This window comes from Neodiprion fabricii, chromosome 1 (genome assembly GCF_021155785.1).
Source record: "Neodiprion fabricii isolate iyNeoFabr1 chromosome 1, iyNeoFabr1.1, whole genome shotgun sequence".
Lineage (NCBI taxonomy): Eukaryota > Metazoa > Arthropoda > Insecta > Hymenoptera > Diprionidae > Neodiprion > Neodiprion fabricii.
The window spans coordinates 14,067,729-14,091,509 of NC_060239.1; the positions used below are offsets into that span (position 1 = coordinate 14,067,729).

At 35.8% G+C, this 23,781-nt stretch overlaps 1 protein-coding gene and 1 long non-coding RNA gene across 7 annotated transcripts in view; one reads left to right on the plus strand and one right to left on the minus strand.

Annotated features, from left to right (window-relative positions):
• Positions 1 to 23,781, minus strand: part of LOC124175079 (MAGE-like protein 2) — a 238,982-nt gene that overhangs the window by 211,423 nt on the left and 3,778 nt on the right. The window contains exon 1 of one of the 6 annotated variants that reach the window (XM_046554989.1): positions 6,410 to 6,661. The exons of the other annotated variants lie outside the window; for them this stretch is intronic. The gene's annotated coding sequence lies outside the window, so the exon portion shown is untranslated. Of the gene's footprint in view, positions 1 to 6,409; positions 6,662 to 23,781 lie in introns of those variants that run through there. 6 annotated transcript variants of the gene reach the window in all.
• Positions 10,173 to 21,144, plus strand: LOC124175193. Its single transcript, XR_006869116.1, has 3 exons — positions 10,173 to 10,183; positions 13,150 to 13,156; positions 20,866 to 21,144. It is a non-coding gene; the product is annotated as an uncharacterized LOC124175193 (long non-coding RNA).

Below are 23,781 nucleotides of genomic sequence, written 5' to 3' on the forward strand. Positions count from 1 at the left end.
ACGTCACGTAGAAACTTGAGGTTTACGTTAGGCCCGTCCATAGATACCTGAAGGAGATTCTTCATATTCAGTGAGGACAATTCCTTTTTAAAAGCAGTCAAGAGATCGGTCGACGTGGTATGACCTAGGAAAGCAGATCCAAAATATCTACTAACGGTCTCGTCTTTGGTTTTGCTCCAGTACCGTAGAACAAAATCCATCTGTTCTAATTGGCATACTTTGTTTAAGCTTTCGTCAAACGATACAACAAAGCACTCGTTTTGCGGTATATCATTTAGTAACTCATTTTTAAAGAACGGGGCAAGGCCGTGCAAAATTGTATAACCCATTTCGTTGGGGCCCAGTGTCATTGCTTTAGCTGTTCCATTTTCATCAAACATTAGTTTGAAAATTTCTGTGCATTTCCCTGCAGCAGCAAGGAATAGGTGGCAGAATACAGTCTGAAGACACCAGATTATCTCTGCTCGCGTAACTTTCTCCTTTTCAATGAAACGATCCATTCCTCGCTGCTTTGGTAGTATGTGCGGAAGTGATGTTGATTCTAGTTGTGTTGACGTGCTTGGTTGCGAAATCGTTCCTGTCTTCTCAGTTTCTTGTACTTCGGCTATTTTTTCAACATTTGCAATCAAACTTCCATCTGAAATGAAACACCATTCATGAGATGCAACGTTTGGGTTCCACAATCGAGCACGCCGATCATAACAGGGCGTCTCGCGCAAAATTCGATAAAACTATTGTCCATAGGCAAAAAGCGGGATGAAAAAAAAGGTGTCAAACAAAAAAATAAAAAAATACCATCAACTAAACCTGGCAAACGGCGACATGTTTTGCCGATATCATTTATAAATGTTTACCGCTCCCAAATTCGACGTTTTCAAAACTCAAGTCGCTGATTCTAGCTCAATAACTGGTGAGTTGATTTGAAATTTTGACAGTATGTTCAGAATATATACATTACATCTCCAACGTCGATGAGACACATAAAAATTGCTTTCAGACAGGTGGAAAAATTAATACTTAATTTAAATAAAATCAAAAAACTAATGATGAAAAGAATGGTGCGTGAGTACGATTAACGATATAAATATTCTAAATAATGAAATAGCAATAAATCTTGCAATGTACCATCGCAGTGTTAAAAAAATCTGCGAAAAACGCATAATGTTCCGTTACCGCACGTAGCGCCCAAACGCTGAACAAGCTGCTCGCGCCGAGCGTTGTTTAGAAAATCATCCATAGCTACAATACTTATGATCCGATTACACTGAAATTTTTGGAAAGTTTTGTTTAAACGTCATGGGAAAACGGCTCGCCGGAAGTTTTCTCAAAGTTGAAGTTCTTCGCATACTGTTTTCCGCCAATAAGTGTCCGAAATCCGTTTACCGATACCCCGTCACTTGTTATTGAATATAAGTAAACAAATGCAATTTTCATGTGTTTTATCGACTTTGGAGGTGTAACGTATGTAATCTGAACATCCAGTAAAAATTTCAAATCATTTCACTAGTCATTGAGCTAGAATCGGCGAGCAGAGTTTTTATAACATCGAATTTGGTCGCGGTGAAAAATGCAATTTTTATTAATTATTACTTCAACTAATAATCGGATTTATAAATTATATCAGCAATAAATGTTGACTTTTGGCGGGTTTAGTTATTAGTATCTTTTATTTTTTTTTATTTGACACCTATTTTTTCATTCCGCTTTCTGCCTGTGCACAATACTTTTACTGAATTTCGCGCGGAGACGCCCTTTTGTGATCGGCGTGCTCAATTTTCGGTGATAGAAATACTCCGATTCCAAAAGTATTATTTTGACTCCTCGCAGCGTGTTCGTGTTTAGGTCCTTTCATGTGACTAGTTAAAGCCTGTCGGCCCATGTTGCTCAGCAGCACGGTTTTCTTACACATGCAATAAAATGCAAACTTGTCATTTTTGCATTCTTTCAGCCATGGCGAAAACTGATCTTCGTTAAGCCATTGAATATTGAACGTGGATCTCCTTGATTTAGAAAAAGGCATTGATCTGAGAAAAAAGGATAGCATACGTAAAATTTTATCATTCCGATCAAGACCGCACTGCATTGACCTCCATTGAAATGTTATTTTAGAATACCTATGACGTACAAAGTTTATTCCTCATTAGTCATTCCAATGCAGAACTCATACAATGTAATCTCATAACATATTTTACTACAGTTACTTGGCCATACAATGATCACAAGTGATATGACAATCAATTTCCAAAAATAACATTATAAAATCACATCGACTGCATTTCACATGAATTCGTACTTTAAAATTTTAAGCGTGGACTAGGCTTTGTAAGTTAGCAATTTTTTCAATGCATAGTTTTCTTTAAAACCCTTCGACTGACTTCATAGTTTCTATATTAAATGTGTAAGGATTAATCTGCGTGTTATTACGTCAATTATAACTTTTTCACTTCCGAGAGATAAGTCATCGAAAAGCGCGGATAAACAATGGTGATCATACTTGACATGTTGAAGTACATTGACATACTTGACTTTACGCACCAAACATATAAAATATATGAAGTGGTGCGACGAAACGGAATTTTAAGGGCGATTTTTTCCCCTTAAGATCAATAGTACTTTGTATAGAAAAAGAGTTCATTTCTTTGACAGACATAAAATTCCAGTATCATTTTCGAAATTTCCTGACTTTTCCCTGCTGTAAGAAATTCCCTGACTTGTCCCGGTTTTCCAGGTTTTCCCGGTGCGTACGAACCCTGTCGAATAATACTTTTCCAAAGCAGTTCAACGCCATATTCAGAAATTCTCGAGAAAATTGACTTTGAAGTTTTCCGAGCGCTTTATCTGCACCAAACGTTTTACAATATTCGAGCAGACCGCGTAGTCACTCGGTAGCGCTTGGGCTTAGTACTCGCGGGGTAGTTGGTTCGAGTCTCACTTCTGTTATCTTTTTGTTTCCCATCCAATTCGCATAGCTACGTCATTTAAATACAAAAATCAACAAATCTGTGCCAATTCACAGATATATAATTATAATCGCCAATGAAATTCGCACGTTTTATTTTTAATCATCTCGACCTCTAACAATAAATGGCGAATAGGCGAAAGAAGATTAAAATCTGGCAGTAATATTTTTTGATTATAATATATTACTACCACCCGTTCCACACATACATGAACACACCTGGTCACACTTAACACACCCGATCTCACATGATACACCCGACGCACACAAAGGCACACACACACACTTGGGTCCGGTCAATTCTAGGGAAATGCCAAACCAACTGTCAACTGCCAAAATAGCCAAAAAACACGTTGTATGACTTTTCATTGTACTGTGAACAAGTTGAGAGTTGGTCTGACAGTTGACAGGTGCCAAAATGGATTTTTGTCGCCGAAAACATCCTCAGCTACCTCAAAAATGTATGAAACCATGCCCAGATTGTATCAATTATACTTCGGGCACACCGTGACATCCTGTTGTTGGCAGCTGCCAACTGCCAAAATTGCGGTGACAGGTAGTTCAGATGATTTCCAGGGGGTGAAAATATGAATCCATGAAAACTCCGCCCCCTCTATGAAAAAAAATCAACTTCGCCTACCGAAATTTGCCGTATACTGATATGAGGGCATTTCACGCCTTTTTGGGGTGGTTTTAACCCCTCTGGGCGAAAAAGTAAATTGCCCCAGTGGACACACTTTATAGGTTGGATGAAAATAGTCAATATTTTATAATTTTTTGGGCATTCCAAACCCCCCTTCTAATAGAAACTTGGCGTTGAAAAAAAATTACCGTAAGAAAACGCGTTTTTTTTTTTTAAATCGCAGTTTACAAGGGTTGGGGGTAGTTTTTTTGCAATTTAAATGGCACAGATCGATTCACCACCCTCGAAAATGGTGGACTACGCTCTTCATGCAAAATTTTCAAATGACATACGTGATCAGCCAACGATCAAAGTTGCTCTTGAAAAAATACCAATTCAGACCGAGATGGGTTAAATGACCGAAACCACCTTTCACGAGTTGAAATTTCACAGCAAATTGAATAAAATTTTAAGGTGGTACAGTGAATAGACTAATAAAATATAATGTTTCGAGGGCAAAATTTAAAAAAAAATGCTTTTTTCCTTACTTCCCACCGCGGGAATTTGTTCGTTTGACTATTATAAAGAACGTCGTTGAAGGGGGGCTCTGAAAAAGAATTCTAAGAGGTGTCATAATCAACTGAAGGACAACACTGATAAGACATCTCTTAAACTAAACTTGTTTGTCCGGAACCCCCTTTCGTGAAGATTGATTATACACGAAAATAAACAATATTATAAGATGTTAAATAAAATTAAATAAACCTAGTAAAAAGTAACATCCATCGAAACATGGAAAGTGAACAGTAATTTTTTTAAATCTTGTTCCCCATTTACTAGTATTTCTTATTTTCGCGCAAAAAGGCCGTTGTGAAATAATTAAATACTGTTGCTCATTGATTTATTCTTATATTTATCATTGATTTTCATATTAGTCGATAAATCTCGGACCATTGATAAGACGAATGTGTTTATGTTGCGAAAAACATGTTAATACTATAATTCAATTATCTCACCATGAAATTCATGTTTAAAAATGTAAACTGAAATCATTAGGTACATTTTTATATACAAATTATTATTACTAAAGATTTTGAGACAAAATAATTGTAACTTTTCCTGGTTACCACCACATGGAATTCGTATTTTTGTGTGAATATTCTTTTCGCTAAAGGGGGTTTCGAACATTATAGTAGGGGAGCCCAAGCGAGGATTTTGGGTTTTATTTAAGCGCGGCAGAAAAACATAAGGGAAGAAACCTTGCACCCTGTTATGAACAACCACCATATATGAACCCTTAATATACAAGGGTGCGTCTAGGGCGGCCAATCAGATTAGTAGAAGAAAATCGACCCTTGAATTAATTCGAGCTCGTCAGATTGACAGAAGGTAAGTTAATTACATGCAGAAAAGTGTAAATTTCAATATTCTGACGATTTGACCATGACATAAGAAAATAAGCGAGTAACTAGTTTGCAAAAAAAAACGTCACCTGGAAGTATTCGAGCGTGGTTAAATTTTTTTTCATTTTGAAGGAAATCATGTAAGGATTACGGATATAATATAACCTGCCGGTTCTACAACGTGAAAAAGCTAAAATTATTAATAAAGTGAGGTACGTGCAGGTGCTGAGAACTATGTATTTCCCACTCCGCGCCTCTCTCCCTTCTCACTCTTTCTCTATTTCTGACTCTCTCGCACCGTCCCCACCATATATATATATATATATATATATACATATATTTTTTTACCTTATATATTATGTTCTGTTCATTGTAATTATTCCATTCAATAACAAGAAACAAGAATAAAAATTTTCTTTTAAACTGTCAGAACAACGAAATTCCTCTACATAACTGTCAGATTCTAGGTCAGCACAACAAGGACATCAAGCTGAACCGTCTGTATATAAATCTGATGAGTTTGAGTATTTCAAGGTCACGATTTTTTTTTACATTCTCAAAAATCGACTGTGAGTTCTGACTGCATCCAAACCGTCAGTCTTTTGAATGTAATACCTTTTAGTGGTCACTTAACATTCCTCCTGCATATCTGATGAGCTTAAATGAAAAATTTTTTTTCTCATTTTCTACCCCTTCATGCTGCCACCCCCGACTTGGAAGCCGGCAGATTAATATTTCTCTGTTACCAGAAGCATATAGGGCGTATACGATATTAATGTCTGACGCGCTTTAGTATTTCTTTGTAATAAATTTTTTTTACATTTTTGAAAATTAGTACACAGTAAATTCCCCCGGCAGTGAAAGGGCATATATCATATAAACTTTTTTTCTTTTTAGTATCTAATCTTCACAATCCAATAGGTTCCCGCAACGCCTAAATAACATCCCATTTAGCCTCTTGGGCTCCCCTAATATTAGGAGCAAGCATCTGGCGCCTCATCGCATTATTGGCAATGAGATACCTGTTAGCATTGGTCGTTTGATGTTCTCTTTCATGAGAGTAGTTAATATCCAGGAATACGTACATATCCGCAGTCGGGAACAAAAGATGTAAATGTTAATAGCTTCATTTTCCAAATTTTCTACTTATTATACCACATGCTATAACAGCTGAATGTTGCGTAATATTTCAATAACCGAAAGGAAGATGCTGATAATCAAGTTTAAAAGATGCGTCATCATTGTTCATGCCTGGTCGAGCGAGATACCACTTCGCATTTTTTTTCAGTGCCCTCCTTCATCGAGGCTTTTTATTTCATAAAACCACCTTTATTTTTAATGTGGGAGATTCAAAATATAAAAAAAAGTTTTTCCGGCACGCCCTACTAACAATACATATATATATATATATACATATACTCGTACATGGGCAGATCCGTTACTTTTCGTCGAAAAGTTGCGGAGGTGGTTTACTGATTTGACTGCCGTTTTTTTTTCTCGAAAGCAGGTCAAAAAAAACCAGTGATCCTGAAAATTTGAGCTCGTTGCGCCCAAATCCGGCCGCTGGAGAATACTTTGAAATTTGAAAAAAGTCGATTTTCCAGTCATCTTCAAAAAGTCATATCTCAGCTCCTATATGACTCAGATATTCCAACCAAATAGCATCCTTTTCTATCAACCTTGTATTTTCAAGAAAAAAATAGTTACTTTAAACTCTCATATACGGGTTGGCTGGGAGCTCCCAAATGGACTGCTATTTTAATAAAATTTTCCTTATTTTCCAAAGGCTCTCAAATCTACATTTTTGGAAATGGAAGGATGGTTGACAGCTTATATTTTTCCTTAAGGTATATTCTGATGATATCTGCCCTATTTTTCCTGGATCGCTTCCATTTCACTGAGATGTCGCCACATAAAGTAGGTCCATTTTTGAAAAAACGCTGTTTTTGAAGGGCTAGAACTTTTTTCTGTCAACTCGAAATCCTTTGAGATTATCACGGATTATACTTCATTGTATCTCTAAACAACCCTGAAAATTTCAAGTTTGGCTTAGAACTGGTTCCCGAGCTATGAATTTTTAAAAATGTCAAATTTTCGATCTAATATGAAATTTTTTGTGGTTTATTATAAGTTTCGATAATTTTACACACTTAATTAATACTTACTCGAAATTCGATCGTAGAGTAGGGGGCAAAACGAGCCAGCTAAAAAAAAAAAAACTACGCAAAATAATTATTCCATCTGCAGACTTCTTCTCGTTGAGAATTTGTGTATTTAATTTTTCTACATTTATTCAAATTACATAGTTTGAAAATCATTCTAATTCAGTTAATCTTAGGCCAGATATAGAAAAACTAAGTAGAACTTATGTAAAACTTATTACCGATTCGAACGATAGGTAAGTTAGCGACTGGCATGGATATTTAACCCTCCGCCGGCTATCCATGACGATATCGTCATATCTGACTTTGGCACGTCCTGGTATCTCGGGAGGGGGAAGTGGATGCGGCTTGGGGCCTGCACCTAAAAAAACTTCACGGTGGTATATACTCACACGCGCAAACATTTTAGTATGCGTTAGGAACTTGCAAAGTTATGACCGTTCGAAGTTTGAAAGTGAACGAATTCGTCCCCGATAGCCTGCGGCGTCAGTTTTTCGACTTTTGACATACGTATAAAATTCACATTTTCTCATTGAAAATCAAAGTCTCTGACCGTATTTATCAAATTTACCTGAATAGTATATTATGACACTATTGTGGGAACTGTTTTTTTACCTTGCTCGAGGTTGTTCGCACGAGCAAAGCGAGTCTGAACTGTCATATAATATGTCAACATTCATTTTTTCACTAATAAATTACATATTTTTGTGATAAAAACATTGTGTTTTCATGAGTACTTCAATTTCATGCGAAATTTCTCCCTTCGCAGTAGCCTAATTTCAGGTGGTAAAATAAATAGGTTTTTTGGAACCGAGCCCAATGTGAATAGGTTTTTTTGAAAGACCATAGTATCAGAAATAAATTCCTAGAATATTCTTTCGTAATAGAAATTTGGGTTCAAGATATCCATTTTTTAGTGAAATGGTCGAATTTACCCGTTTTGCGCTGTTTACAAATTTCTATTTGTTAATGGATCAAACATTTTGGAATGAAAACTGATAGAATATTGAGATGAGAGCCAAAACTGGTTCCCTGAATTTTTGGGGAATTTTTGGATACTCGTAAGTGGGTTAAAAATAACCAATGACAATATCGTCATGGATAGCCGGCGTCGTAGTCAAAAAAAGGGATAGCCGGCGGAGGGTTGATTTGTCAGTCAGAGGTATATCTATTCTAAGCCATGTTTCTTTTTTCTTTCTTTTTCTTGTCCTTCCTGGTCTTGCTCTTTTCCGTTAGGCCCAGTATTTGAACACATGTGTCTTTCAACTTTCACCATAACTTCTAATTTGTTGTTTAACTAAAGATCAACTCAGTTTGATGGAGAGTTGGAAAAGAAGGAGGGTGAAAATAAAAAAAAACCCTTATCAAGCCAGATTCGTAAAATATTGATATAGTTTAGACTGAAATTCGTTCTTCGCCTTTCCTTTCGATTTGTATATAAGTAAGTGTTAATAATGGACATGTCCATTGTTACCCCTCTGTTGATGTTCGTAATAAATATATTTATCATTTAAATGAAATGAATCGTGTGTGATGGTGTATCACTTATAAGGTTAGTTATCATTAATTTTTTATATTGTTTCATTTGCACCCTCGCCTATCAGCAAGTTGTAAAAATAAGGTTTCTGTTTGTCAATAGAAAAAAAATCGATTAAACCGTCCTGGGGATGACCCGAAATTAGGGTCGAAACGTTGACGCAAACTATATTGTTGTTTTGATGACCTACATTTCCAAGATTCTTCTTATAGTCCAGGAAACGGGTAGAAAAAAGGGCAGTTTTATGTCACGGCGTGCAGAATGGATGAGATCTGCGGATTCTGGCAACGATTATAGCCCACATGAACGCCTACTACTTTCCAACCAAAAATTTGAGTTTCTAAATTTTTTACACGCGTTTAAAGTTTTGAAAAACAGGTTTGCTACTAGGATCTCCTAAACTATTAATTGTACAGAAAAAAAGTCGAATAACTTTTTGTAGGTATTAGAAAGACGAACAATTTCGTTTTTGGAAAATCAAAATCGGTCAATTAGTTCTCTTGTAAAAAAATAAAAACCGGCTGAAATGGCCATTTCTTAATTAACTAATTATGAGTCCAATAATGCATGTATGGCTTTAGGAATCTGGGAAAATATGTCTCTTAGGGCGCTCAAGAAGGTCGCAAAACCGGGGCTCCATCGGATAAACAGTTTGTGTGAAAAGCTATTTGTTATGAAAAAACCGACTTTTTTGCAAGGAATTTGCAGAGCCGGAGAGCGTCGTACAGCAATTTGATTAGCGGATTTTTAATCGAGGAGGATCCTATCATCATGTACATTTAGGGGCGAAATAATTTTTTATTATTAAGTTGGTGAAAAATGGCTCCAAAAAGAGGGTATGTTTTTCAGCCATAAACAAATGGAATTTCATCGCCAATTTTCACGTTACAGGGCTACGATTAGTCTCACTCGAAAGCTGTTATTTTTTGACGAATTTACAAAAAAAAAAAAAAATTTGCCAAAAGACAATTAGGGAGGGAGATAATTTTTTTTTTTCATTTTATTGCACCGCCGGTTTTAAACATAGAGGGCTAAAAATTGGACACGATACAGGAAAGGGTTCATACCAACCGACAATAAATTCTGGTAGCAGTTGCTCATGAATTTGTTCATCCGCTTTGCGGTCAACTCGGTGATAAAATACAGCACCGCGTATGGCGGTGGAGTGGGGGAATCTCGGCCGGCACGCGCTCGCGCTCAAACTGAATTCGCGCGTTCAAATTCCACAAACTTTGAATATCTCCCGAACAAATTAACATATCGGGTTCTTTCCTTTTTTAAGCCCGACTAACTTTTTCCGCTGATCAAGAATTTGTTATAAAAAATATTTTAAAAAATTATGTTCCGTTCGAAATTTGTTTATGTAAATTTTTTTTTCCTTTTTTTACCGTTAGTTTATTTGTTTTTTCATTTCATCTGAATTAAATTATATTGACGTCATATGCTTTGATTACAGAACTCACAAAAAAAAAGATCTGCTAAAAAAACATTGTCATTGCAGTACGCGTCTCTTCGTTTTGGAAAAAAATCGACAAAATAAGGGACATAATATAAAATAAGGACAAAATAAAGTCTGAAATAATTATGAAACGTTTTTATAAGTTACAATGGCCTATTTATTATGAGAATACGTTACAAATAATATCAGAATAAAACATAAAAAACGTTGGAAAAACATCGAACACATTCAGACACGTTTTTTTCTTCATTTCACGAATGTTACAATATTTTTATATTTAATGTACTAAATAATAGCTACAGACATTTTTACTTAAATATTAACAATGTTTTCTTAACCTTTAAAGTGCATCGTTGTTTCGCGGATCATTAAGTGCATCGTGGGTGTCCGACACCCGCGAGACTTTGAACGTTAATTACTCAGCCGCTATCGAATATTTTGTTACAAAAATTTAATCCGATATAGTTTAACATATATATTTTATTATATAGTAGGTATTTTAATTATTTATTTATTTTAATAACACAAAAAAAATTGCTGAAAGAAAAAAAATGGAAAAAATGGATTTTTTTACTTAAAAAATTGTATCTCGCGTAATTTTAAATATTTTTAGCTAAAAATTTAGGATGGTACTCTTCAAATACTATACTTTTAGAAAAAAAATACTATAATACGGATGTTTTCAAAAAAGATATTTATTTGCACATTTGAAGTGCCAATTTTTCGGGTAAAATAACACATCAATTCTTAGCTATTTTCATGTTTTTATTTAATAAAAAAAGGATCGAAATAATGAAATAATACAAAATATTGAAGGATCACATAAAAAAGGATCGTATAAAAAAGTATTATTTATAAAAAAATAAAGTAATTTTCTTCTGCGTCACTTTCTTGGCCGCCAAAATTCTCTTCATCGTCTGCCGTTTCTAATAACGTTTCACGCAACAAGCGTGGTCGTAGGCTATAAGCCATCTACAAAGCAAAAATGTGTTAAATAATGAAAATAAAAATTTTTTTTCACTTTCGATAGTGTACTTACGTTAAATTATTGTTAATTACGCATACTAAAACAGAGAAAAAATTTGCTCCAAAAACACTTTTTCACCCACTACGTGCACAGTGGGTGTCGGACACCCGCGGATTTTAGAACGTCTACTTTGCGCAGCATCTGTTCGTATACTGACGCTTACCAAAATATACTAACCTACTTTACTTACAGTTAGTGATCTCAATTGCAGGTAGATGACGACATATACCCACTTTTTTCAAATTAAGTAATGTTTTTGGGACCTTAAACATTTCTGCGGGTGTCAAACACCCGTGATGCACTTTAAAGGTTAAACATACAATTCTTTACAATCAATATTTACAAGTCTACGTATTCTACGCTGTTCGCTCGAGTTCGTTTTATTGGCACCTCTGGTTCATCATCGCTCTCGTCACTTAAATCATCTTTGATCTCGTCCTTAAATTCTATTTGACTATCATTGCTGCTGTCATCAGATGGATGAACCAGAGGTGCCAATAAAAAGAACTCGAGCGAACAGCGTAGAATACGTAGACTTGTAAATATTGATTGTAAAGAATTGTATGTTTAAGAAAACATTGTTAATATTTAAGTAAAAATGTCTGTAGCTATTATTTAGTACATTAAATATAAAAATATTGTAACATTCGTGAAATGAAGAAAAAAACGTGTCTGAATGTGTTCGATGTTTTTCCAACGTTTTTTATGTTTTATTCTGATATTATTTGTAACGTATTCTCATAATAAATAGGCCATTGTAACTTATAAAAACGTTTCATAATTATTTCAGACTTTATTTTGTCCTTATTTTATATTATGTCCCTTATTTTGTCGATTTTTTTCCAAAACGAAGAGACGCGTACTGCAATGACAATGTTTTTTTAGCAGATCTTTTTTTTTGTGAGTTCTGTAATCAAAGCATATGACGTCAATATAATTTAATTCAGATGAAATGAAAAAACAAATAAACTAACGGTAAAAAAAGGAAAAAAAAATTTACATAAACAAATTTCGAACGGAACATAATTTTTTAAAATATTTTTTATAACAAATTCTTGATCAGCGGAAAAAGTTAGTCGGGCTTAAAAAAGGAAAGAACCCGATATGTTAATTTGTTCGGGAGATATTCAAAGTTTGTGGAATTTGAACGCGCGAATTCAGTTTGAGCGCGAGCGCGTGCCGGCCGAGATTCCCCCACTCCACCGCCATACGCGGTGCTGTATTTTATCACCGAGTTGACCGCAAAGCGGATGAACAAATTCATGAGCAACTGCTACCAGAATTTATTGTCGGTTGGTATGAACCCTTTCCTGTATCGTGTCCAATTTTTAGCCCTCTATGTTTAAAACCGGCGGTGCAATAAAATGAAAAAAAAAAATTATCTCCCTCCCTAATTGTCTTTTGGCAAATTTTTTTTTTTTTTTGTAAATTCGTCAAAAAATAACAGCTTTCGAGTGAGACTAATCGTAGCCCTGTAACGTGAAAATTGGCGATGAAATTCCATTTGTTTATGGCTGAAAAACATACCCTCTTTTTGGAGCCATTTTTCACCAACTTAATAATAAAAAATTATTTCGCCCCTAAATGTACATGATGATAGGATCCTCCTCGATTAAAAATCCGCTAATCAAATTGCTGTACGACGCTCTCCGGCTCTGCAAATTCCTTGCAAAAAAGTCGGTTTTTTCATAACAAATAGCTTTTCACACAAACTGTTTATCCGATGGAGCCCCGGTTTTGCGACCTTCTTGAGCGCCCTAAGAGACATATTTTCCCAGATTCCTAAAGCCATACATGCATTATTGGACTCATAATTAGTTAATTAAGAAATGGCCATTTCAGCCGGTTTTTATTTTTTTACAAGAGAACTAATTGACCGATTTTGATTTTCCAAAAACGAAATTGTTCGTCTTTCTAATACCTACAAAAAGTTATTCGACTTTTTTTCTGTACAATTAATAGTTTAGGAGATCCTAGTAGCAAACCTGTTTTTCAAAACTTTAAACGCGTGTAAAAAATTTAGAAACTCAAATTTTTGGTTGGAAAGTAGTAGGCGTTCATGTGGGCTATAATCGTTGCCAGAATCCGCAGGTCCCATCCTTTCTGCACGCCGTGACATGAAAAAATACCCGTTTCCTGGACTATTACACAAACTTTCGAGGTTAAGACTATTTCTACATCAAGGGGGTAATATCGTGATGACTTGAGTTATGTATATTTCCCCTGTTATTTGAAATTTCACTTATCCGAGGCACGCTCTCCCCATATTACCTCGGATAACAGAAGTTCTACTGTATCTGAAACCAAAATCCATATCCTTGGTATGACTGAATCGATAACGAAACATTCATTTACATAGCTAATAAGAAATTCAATTCAGACTTCATTGAAAGGTACAAGAATTTCCCTAACATGCACCACGCAACTGCTACAAGTTTTCGACTGAAAATTTCAATATTTGAACAATAACGCGTTCGTCTCCGAGAGAGCATTAAATAGTACTTTATGCAACAAGTGACGAAAACCAGGGAAAGGTGATAAGTCTGTGCACGAGCATGAGTCGGAAGCGAGCCGGAGACCAGTGCGAAGCTCGCACGCAAATTACCTTTTGCCGGTTTCGTCACTAATTGCATACAATATTTGTCATCATGAATGCATCGAAAACGAGGTTTGATGCCCGTAACACGTACCTCACACCAGATGGCCTACAGCGTCAGCTGTGTATCAGACCTAGGCTCACTCGGATTGCGTCGAGTGCGCATGTGCACCGGTGCACAGTGCTTTGTGTGAGCGTGCAAAGTGGCGCACAACACTTTATGCGACAAAGAGGGCGTGAGTAGCGGTGCACGGCGCTTTATATGATGTAGGCTACGCAACATAGCTCCAAGCGGTCAGTCAGGCACGTGTTGCAGTCATCAAAAATTGAGTTTTGGACGCATCTGTGATAAAAAGTACTATTTTTTACGTTCGTTCTAGCTTCTTCTCAGCAATTCAAACCTACGGGCACAAATAAATTTGAAACAGAACTCAATGCAATTAGTCTTGTTTTGCGAAACTGTGCTGTTACTTTTACCTGAAATACATAGAATTACTCAATTGTTGATATGCAATCACGATGGGCTTTCTAAATGTGAAGGATAACAATTATATACATTTCATTTCGTTAGAGGGTTGTCGCCGTTATGTTATTTTTTTTTTTCTATTTCCCGTTCGTATCATACAATTTTCAGAAGGGGGTGACCGACATCATTATCATGTAAAACAAACGAGTTTTTCGACATTTTTGTTCAGCATTACATGTAAAATCGCGCTATCAGCAGCATCTTCATATCCATGATGCCTCGTAGACTCTGATGATAGTCAAAAGAAGTGACACTTCACTCGGTTGATAAGTACTCTGACTATATCATGCTCTGAAAGTCAGGAAATTTCTGTGTTCACACATCATTGCGTGGAAACGTGGAAAAGTTAACCCCGTCTTATTATAATATAACATCGAGCAGATGAGGCAAACACACATTTTTTTCTAACAACAAGGTTCTTCAATCAAGAACTGTTGAAGGCACAGATGGAACAATTAGATTCCATATAAAAGATTTTGGATTTGAAAAGAAATCCAGAAAAAGAAATGCAGAAAAATTGCTGTCTTTCTTATTGTGTTCCTGAATGTGTTGCTGTTGTAAATTTTTTGATAGCTCAATTGGATGCCGAGAAACGTATCCTGAAAAAAGTGACAAATTTTGTTGACGGCTTTGCGAGAAAAAAATTATTAAAAATTGTAAACGCTCAATTTCAACTATATCTTTTCATTTATCGAGTTTGAAGAAAAAAGTTTCAGACAAAAGTTGTAGATCTCGTCGTTTTATACAAAATTGGTCGTACGTAAAAATCACGTACTGTTGTTGATTTAGCGGTAAATGGCAACGGATGAAAAACTCGATTCTGTTTTATTGCATACAAGTTGGCGAATTGTCAACGTAAATTATTCAAATCCATCATAAAATGTAGAACCATCTTTCCTCCAGAGAAGCGTGCAAAGTTTGCCCGGCTATGTCATATAGTTTAGCAACAATGTTTTTTCTCCCGAAATCCGCCCTTCCTCCACAGTTTACTCCCAAATGACCTGACAGAGTGCAAATAAATCGTGGCGGTATTTTTTACTACTCTCTTTCAGGATCTGATAAGAAGAATCCAATTTTCTTTAAAAAAAAGTACGTTTTTCGCGGAAATATAATTTTTGCTTATAAACAAATGGTAATAACTTTATCGATTTTTGAGTTATCGAAATATTCTTTGAAGATCTGATAAGTCTTTTTGAGATGCTAATTTTGGAAAAAAATGTATTGCCCATTACTCACTCATACTCTGTATATAGATATTCTCAGAAGACTATGCGATAATACGCGTGCCTGGGATAGCAGGAATACTCATGCAGCAGGAATTTCACTAGCGAGTCCTACAGGTTTGGGGCCTATTGTAATTTTAGGCAGATGTTCATTCTCGGAGGGCTACGGGGGAAAAAGAGGGGCGTCCTTAAGGCCTCTCGGTGCATCCAGTACTGGGTGCGTCAGTTCCGAGCAAGACTCCACGTCCGACAGTCGTTCGTGAGTTCATATAGTGTTATTATATGCATTATTTGTTTGTTCTGCAGCACCTTGTAACTTCTGCTGTAATCTTGCAGATAAGTGTGAAAATAGTTAGCCAATGAAAATAATCATACATGCCAGACAACATAGTGCTTTGGTATAATGTAAGTAACCATAACATAAATGCATTGCAGAACGCGTGCAAGCCAGTAAACTGCGATTGCAGTATATCAAGAATTTGTTCTATATTTTGGAATCTCTGGACATCGATCATTTTGGTGAGTGGAAATATTTGTTTGCTTGATATGGTCTTAGTCGAAATAATATAGTACCGTGAATATGTATAGAAAATAAAAAAACTTTTACAATTATGTCTCACAGATTGCCGCCAACTACTCCATAATTTCTGGACATCTGTGTTAATACGGCAGCTGCCGAATGTTAAAAATGGCTACAGACATTTGTTTAATCTGTGAAAAGCTGTTCGAGGAAGATGAAAAAATAAGGACCGCACAGAAGAAAGGCATTGAAAAACTAATCGACGCCAGCCGTGAAAGAGCAGGCAGAAAGTATTATAAGTATAAGCTAAAGGACAAAAAATGTGCTACCATCCATGAGCTGGTTCACGTCACTTCACTAAAAAAAAACCGTTAATTCACGGATCTTTGCGCCATTCTAAATATCCGTAGTTCTATGTAAAAAAAAAATACCATTTCAAGAATTTTGAAATTTTTTTAAGTAGGAGTCAAGGCGGCGTTAGAACACTCGTGTGGTTGTCGCAACTCGCCTGACGGCTCGTAGAGACATCTACTACACTCGTCTTCATACAAATGCCCCATAAACCTTACGCTCATGTCGCAACAACACGACTCACAGTGGTCCGAAAGCCCGAATTCCTGGCCAAAACCCCCAAAACCGAAAGTTATCATCCGAGGTAAAACTTCACATATTTGTCAATAGATAGCATTAGAGCTTTGAAATCCAAAAGGACAGATGTTTATATTCATTCTATGGCCTGTGGTAAACCCTCGAAAGTGACCTTTGTCAAGACTCGCGCGGGACTGTGGTGTGTGCACGCTTTCAAGCGCGGGATAAAAAAGGCTATAGTTTTTTCAATTTGCATCAAAATCGAGTCAACCAAAATGGATATTATTCCTCAAGGTAAGTGAATTACATAAATTTTGTGAAAGAACCAAGTTTCGGAATTTATGGCGATGATATTAATGATGCAATACGAGTGCTGCAAAATAACCTATTTCATTGAATTGCATTAGTATCTGTAGAGAATTAGTTATGATCCCCGGAGATCCTGCGGAGATCTCAACAATTCCTAGTGTGAAAAAGTATAAAGAATGTGAAACCGTTGGCATCGCCTGCTCGTTTCTGCTCCATTGGTCAAAAATAAGCAGTCTTTGAAGCAGTGTTTTGTCGACTCGGTCGGAGCCTCGTGTCCCGCCTCGTGGGATTAGTGTAGCGCGGCGATGCAGACTTTTTCTTCTGTTTACATATACCTGAGGACTGTTACAAATGTATCTGATGTAATGTACATAGTGTCCAATTTGAATTTCATTGGACTCGCACTACTGAATATTATCACGAAAGTGAATAATTCTAATTTATAAATTATTAAAAGTAAATAAAATATTTGCAACGAGACTGCTGATCGATTCGTTGAATTATACCCATGGTATTGTATGTCCACAACTGTACATAAGGTACTTATGCATGGCCCACGGATTGTCGAATTAGCCATTTTGCCAATAGGACAGCTCTCTGAAGAAGCTCAGGAGTCGCGAAATAAAGACGTACGGAATTACCGCGAACGTTACTCACGAAAATGCTCGAGAGAAAAAAATATTGAAGATATTTTTCTCCGACTTCTAGCTTCTTCAGACCCGCTTATTTCGAGTTTGCGAAAGGCACATCCCAAAATGGGAAAAAGTTTGTTTCCTGAAGCGATCGCGCTTCTAAGTTATGAAAAGTTTAGTTTTGAAGAAGGCGACGCAGACAACGTCATTCATCAAAACGACGTCGATGATGAGTATTCAGATAGCGATTAGTATGTATCTTCAAAAATTATGTTATTTTGTTTTATAAGAAAAAAATCTGTAAGAATTAAAGAAATTAATTTACAAAATATCACTTTTAACAAAGTTGTATCATTTTTCACGGAATATTCCCGCCAATTTTGGTCCACCATTTTTAATTTCGCATTTTTGCATTCGTTTTCGGAATCGGCGACCCCAAAAACATTACTAGTATGAATTTCAGCGAATTGGTATCATTTTTCGCGAAAAACATCCGCCATTTTGGGGCCGCCATTTTGAATTTCGCATTTTTGCATTCATTTTCGAAACCAGCAAGCCAAAAAACTATAGGTATAGTAATACTAGCAATTTTCACTGAGAAATATTTGCGTTATTAGTTTTGGCCAAGAATTCGGGCTTTCGGACCACTGTGCGACTGTCCGATTATTTGCTACTTATCCCACATGTATCATAAATAACTATTGATGCTCTTCTACTTATCCGGGCTATCCATTCTACGAAAATCGTTATTCAACCACCTTAGCCCTTCCGTATCCGTCTACTGGTCATCCTCGTGGTAGAATTTTATCGAAGTGAAGAGGTCAGTCGCATAACATCAGGTCAAAGAAACTGCGTAACCGTTGAAAGAAATGGTGAAGAAATATCGGTTCGGAAGCATCTGATGTTCAAAAAAAAATCGGTTTTTCTAAATTTGCAGAGTTGCGCCCGAAAGAATGTATTTTAGCAGGACCGAGTGGCACACATACCGTGTGTGTTTGTACCTATCACCTGAATTCAAACCTGATGATTATGGGTGCAAATATTAGTGATTTAGTTAAGAAAGAAGCTGTGAATTTTCCGATCTACCAGCATTGTTTAGCTCAAATCGTTTGCAATCCATCACAGCTACAGTGTCATTTAGAAGCATGCTCGAATTGTCCTGGTGTAAATATCATCGAAGCATCGTTGCAAGAAGCCTTTGCGAATAATTTCATCAACGATGTTACTTATAAACAGTGGATATCAGTGGATCGAACGTCTTTGGAGACATTCACCAAAAAGTTCGAGGATTTTATATTTAACTTTTGTGATCAATTGTCAAAATTGGTTGCACATGATTTCATTGTGAAGCAGAAAAGTAGTTATTGGCAGAAGATGAAAGACAGCTTGGAAGTTGGTGAATTTTTAGCAATATGCGATTTCGTTGAGAATTATGTATTTGTTGTACAAGATTCCGCGCAAGGGTTTCACTGGAGTAATAACACCGGCCCACAAAAAAAAAGTGGTCTGAACATTTGAACAGACCCACCTACCTTTATGTATTTTGACGCGCTGAATCCGAATCTGAGATCCGTTGGGTCCGTACACACTCAAAATTTTGAGAAAAATGCAAAAAACCGTAAAAAATGGAAAAAACTGCAGTTTTGGTGATCAAAAAAATTTCTAAACATAAATCATTCAAGTTTTACATGTGATTCGATCCGCTGAGTATAAATCTGAAGTTTATTTTGCCTGTAGGCCCTTAAAAATATAAATACATTGCAAAACATCCCTAAAAATTGCTATAAATTGTATTTAAAGTAATAAAAAAATTGATTAAACATAATTAAATTTATTTCTCACATATTGTGATGCACTAAATCCAAATAAAAAATCTGTTAATGTGAATCAGTCAGAAATTTACCAAAAATCGTTCAAAAAAGTACAGAAAGATAAGATAAGGAACGAGCTTTATCGATATCAGGGGAAGTGGAATGTCAATATGATGGCAGATTTTTGCTGGACGCTGAAGAGAGAAGTAGGGAAGGACAATAAAAAATGAAAGAGAAACCCGTTGCGTAGGTCATTTGAAGACAAAAGAGTTCAACACAAACGAAGAACAGCTTGAAATCGATAAAACTCGTTCATTACCTTATCTTTCTATGCTTTTTTAAACGATTCTTGGTAAATTTCTGACTGATTCACATTAACTGATTTTTTATTTGAATTTAGTGCATCACAATATGTGAGAAATAAATTTAATAATGTTCAATCAATTTTTTTATTACTGTAAATAAAATTTATAGCAATTTTTAGGTATTTTTTGCAATTTATTTATATTTTTAAGGGCCTACAGGCAAAATAAACTTCAGATTTATACTCAGCGGATCGAATCACATGTAAAACTTATATGATTTATATTTAGAATTTTTTTTTATCACCAAAACTGCGGTTTTTCCATTTTTTACGGTTTTTTGCACTTTTCTCAAAATTTTGAGGGTGTACGGACCAAACGGATCTCAGATTCGGATTCAGCGCGTCAAAATACATAGTTAGGTGGTTCTGTTCAAATGTACAGACCACTTTTATATTGTGGGCCGGTGTAATCAAGCAACTATTCATCCAATCGTGGTTTCCTATAAAAGTTACGATGACGACCATTTGAGACATTTTGGTTTTGTGATAATTTCCGAGCATCTGAAACATAATACAGTTGCGGTTTATTTATTTCAAAAAAAGTTAATCAGCTTTATGAGAGAGAAGTTTCAAAATTCGATTCCTATAGAAAAAATAATTTACTTCTCCGATGGAGCAGCTTCCCAATATAAGAACAAAAAGGATTTCATAAACATAACGCATCACTTTGAAGACTTTCAATGCCAAGCCGAATGGCATTTTTTTGCTACATCACATGGAAAAGAGCCATGTGATGGTGTTGGTGGAACTGTTAAGAGATTAGCTTCACGTACGAGTTTACAACTGATTGGCAAATTATAATTGGGCATGTTCTCATTTTCGGAGCATATCTTTTGCGTACTGTAAATCTGCAGAACATCAAGCGGAAGAATCTATTTTACAAAATCGATTCAATAAAGCCTTGACAGTTCGTGGCACTCTGAAATTACACGCGGTCATTCCAGTATCTCATAAACTCGTCAAAACAAAATTATTTTCCGCAACAGAAAAATTTGATTCGACGAAAATTATGAATCAATTTCAAATAGAGGTGTCCTAAGCGTGATTCTGCGAATCATCGCTAAAAATATCGGCCCTTTTCAGAGCCACCAAAATATTACAAAAGATCCATCAGTCACATAGCACAGAGTGAAATAGAATCAAACCCAATTCCAACACAGATGTGTATAACTCCGAGAAAGGATGACCAGTAGACGGAGACGGAAGGACTAAGATAGTTGAATAACTATTTTCGTAGAATGGATAGCCCAGGTAAGTAGAGGAGCATCAAATGAAATTTAACTCCACTATACGCAACACAGCGGTGACGCACGACGCGACGTTTCCTTTTTTTCTCCGGCCCAGGTATTCTCGCCATAGATTTTTTTTAGGATTGAAGAGGAAGGATATGGGTATCTGATAAAATTATCTTTATGAATTGTTGTTAGTCCCGCGGAAATAGCAGCGAAATAAAAAAAAAAGGTAAAACACAACTGAAAAAGATTTTTTTTTTTCCATATCAAATTTTTTTTATCGAAGCGCATTCTTTTACGAACAGATTGATTGTAAGATCAATCCGCTCCGATAAATACTTTCGAAGATATGAATTTTCAAACATAGCGGTGCAACAGTGGTTTACAAAAACTCACAGAACTCACTAACTCCGCCATTTTTGAAAAAATTTCAAAATCCTTGAAATGGCAATTTTTTTACATAAAACTACGGATATTTTGAATGACGCAAAAATCCGTGACTTGACGGTTTTTTTTTAGTGAAATGACGTGACCCGCTCCCTGGATGAAATATGTTATCTGTCGTAGGTACGTCCATCCCAATAACATTCAAGCGTACGAAAATCGAACAACTGTGGAAGTCGGAAGCACGTCTGTGCGCGCTTCTTCGATCAATTTCGAGTTTGATAAAAACTGTCTGCATTGTGATAAAGATACGTCTGACAAATTTGTAAAAAATCAGGCTAAACTGAAAAATGCATCAAAGCGACAAGCAGTGAGCAATGTTACTACAGAAAAAATGCACAATAATATTTGTCGCCGAGCTGGTGAACTTTCGGATAAATTGGGCCGTGAATTTTTAAACCGTGTTGCTTCAGTAACGAGTTTGATTGCTGCACAAGCTCGTTACTACGCTGTTTGCAATCTGCGTTTCTTTGAAAAACGTTACAAGTTAGATTCTGAGTAATCATCGGAAGACATTCCGAATGTTATTGAACTGATCGAAAGATTCATTACACATCATGTGGATGAAACTAATTTTTTTTAAAGCAAATTATCAATGGATACCAGGGTGAAACTCCGAATAACCAATGGGTGGAAAATCAATTGCACGACAGGCTTGGTAACGATATTCTAATTACGTTGAACAAGGGTTCGGAACCGATAATTTATTTACGGGAGACTTGTAACCGAATTTTAGTAAAAAACTTTGAAGACTCGTAAAACGAAGAGTCGGATCGCATGAAAATAGTAACAGCAGTCGCAAAAATTATAACAGAAGACATCCGTACTCAAGAATACGAGAAAGAAACTTATCCATCTCCGAAAGCAGTTTTAAACGACGTTGAAAAAGTAATTCCTAATTCATTGCGGATGTTCCTAGACAACGTAGTTTTAAGTGATAAACCGGGAACACAAGCAGCAAATAAATTCCTATCACCAAGGGATACAGACTGGCCTTTGGAGACCCCTAGTACTACGCGAAAAACAAAAAAATGCGCCACGAAGGGTCCACAAAAATCCAAAAAACGTAAACTATAGTACATGAACTTATTTTATAAGATTTTGGTTAAATATATTTTAATACATATATTTTAATAAATATATTATAATGAATAATGTATTGTAATAAATAATATATTATTAACGAATTGAAATTTATTGATCACCCCTTCCTTGTAATAATATTAAATCACTCATAGCCACTGTGACACTGAGATGGGCGAACAAACGTTTGTGATCTGCAGAAGTAATGATCACAGATCATGTTGGATAGCATAATCGGATTGGTGAGAAGAAAACTGGCCCGAATTGAAAAAAAAAGTTTGTAGGACCATTATTAACGGACCACGCGGCGTGTTCAAACAGTCGTTGCAATGAAATTAATTTACAGGAGGGATGTGAGATAAATTGTGCATCATATCCGAATGTCTCAGGAACACGTACGGTTATGATTTGTCCGAAAATGTTGCTTACATCAATAACAATGAATTATTAGGTGAACATGTCTGTATCTCCGGTTCTAATGGAGATTAAGGAATGATTTTTTTTTCAAAATAGCGTTTCAAATAGACTTATCAAATCATTAAAGAATATTTCAATATCTCAAAAATTGACAAAGTTATTAGCATTTGTTTATAAGCATAATTTTACTTCCGCGAAAAACGTGCTTTTTTTGAAAGAAAATTGGATTTTTCATATCAGATCCTGAGAGAGGGTAGTAAAAATTACCACCACGATTTATTTGCACTCTGTCAGGTCATCTGGGAGTATACTGTGGAGGAAGGGCGGATTTCGGGAGAAAAATCATTATTGCTAAACTATTTGACATAGCCGGGCAAACTTTGCGCGCTTCTCTGGAGGAAAGATGGTTCTACATTTTATGATGGATTTGAATAATGTGCGTTAATAATTCGCCGTTGAGGCAAAATAATAAAGCGCAATGAAGAGGTGGGTTCTGGACCCAGATCTAATTCCAGTCTTACCATTAGCAACATGTACAGGAGCATTGGTAGAGTAAATTTTTTTTTATCAATTAAGAGTCTGAAAAATAAATTCAAAAAATGCAAAGTTTCGGAGTTATATGAAAACAATTTCTTTTGTTCAAAAGCATTTTTCCTTAAAACTATTATAGATATTTCGACGTTTCCTATTTTTAAATAAAAGGTCTTTTAAGGCACTATAAAAATAGGCCTAAAACTTAATCGCAACTTTACCAAAACGCTAAGTAAATTAAGGTATAAAAATGATTATGCTGCTAAAAAAGCAATGTTTCAATGGTATACATCCTCACGCAATAAAAGGATTTCCGGATTTTCGGATTCTACAGAA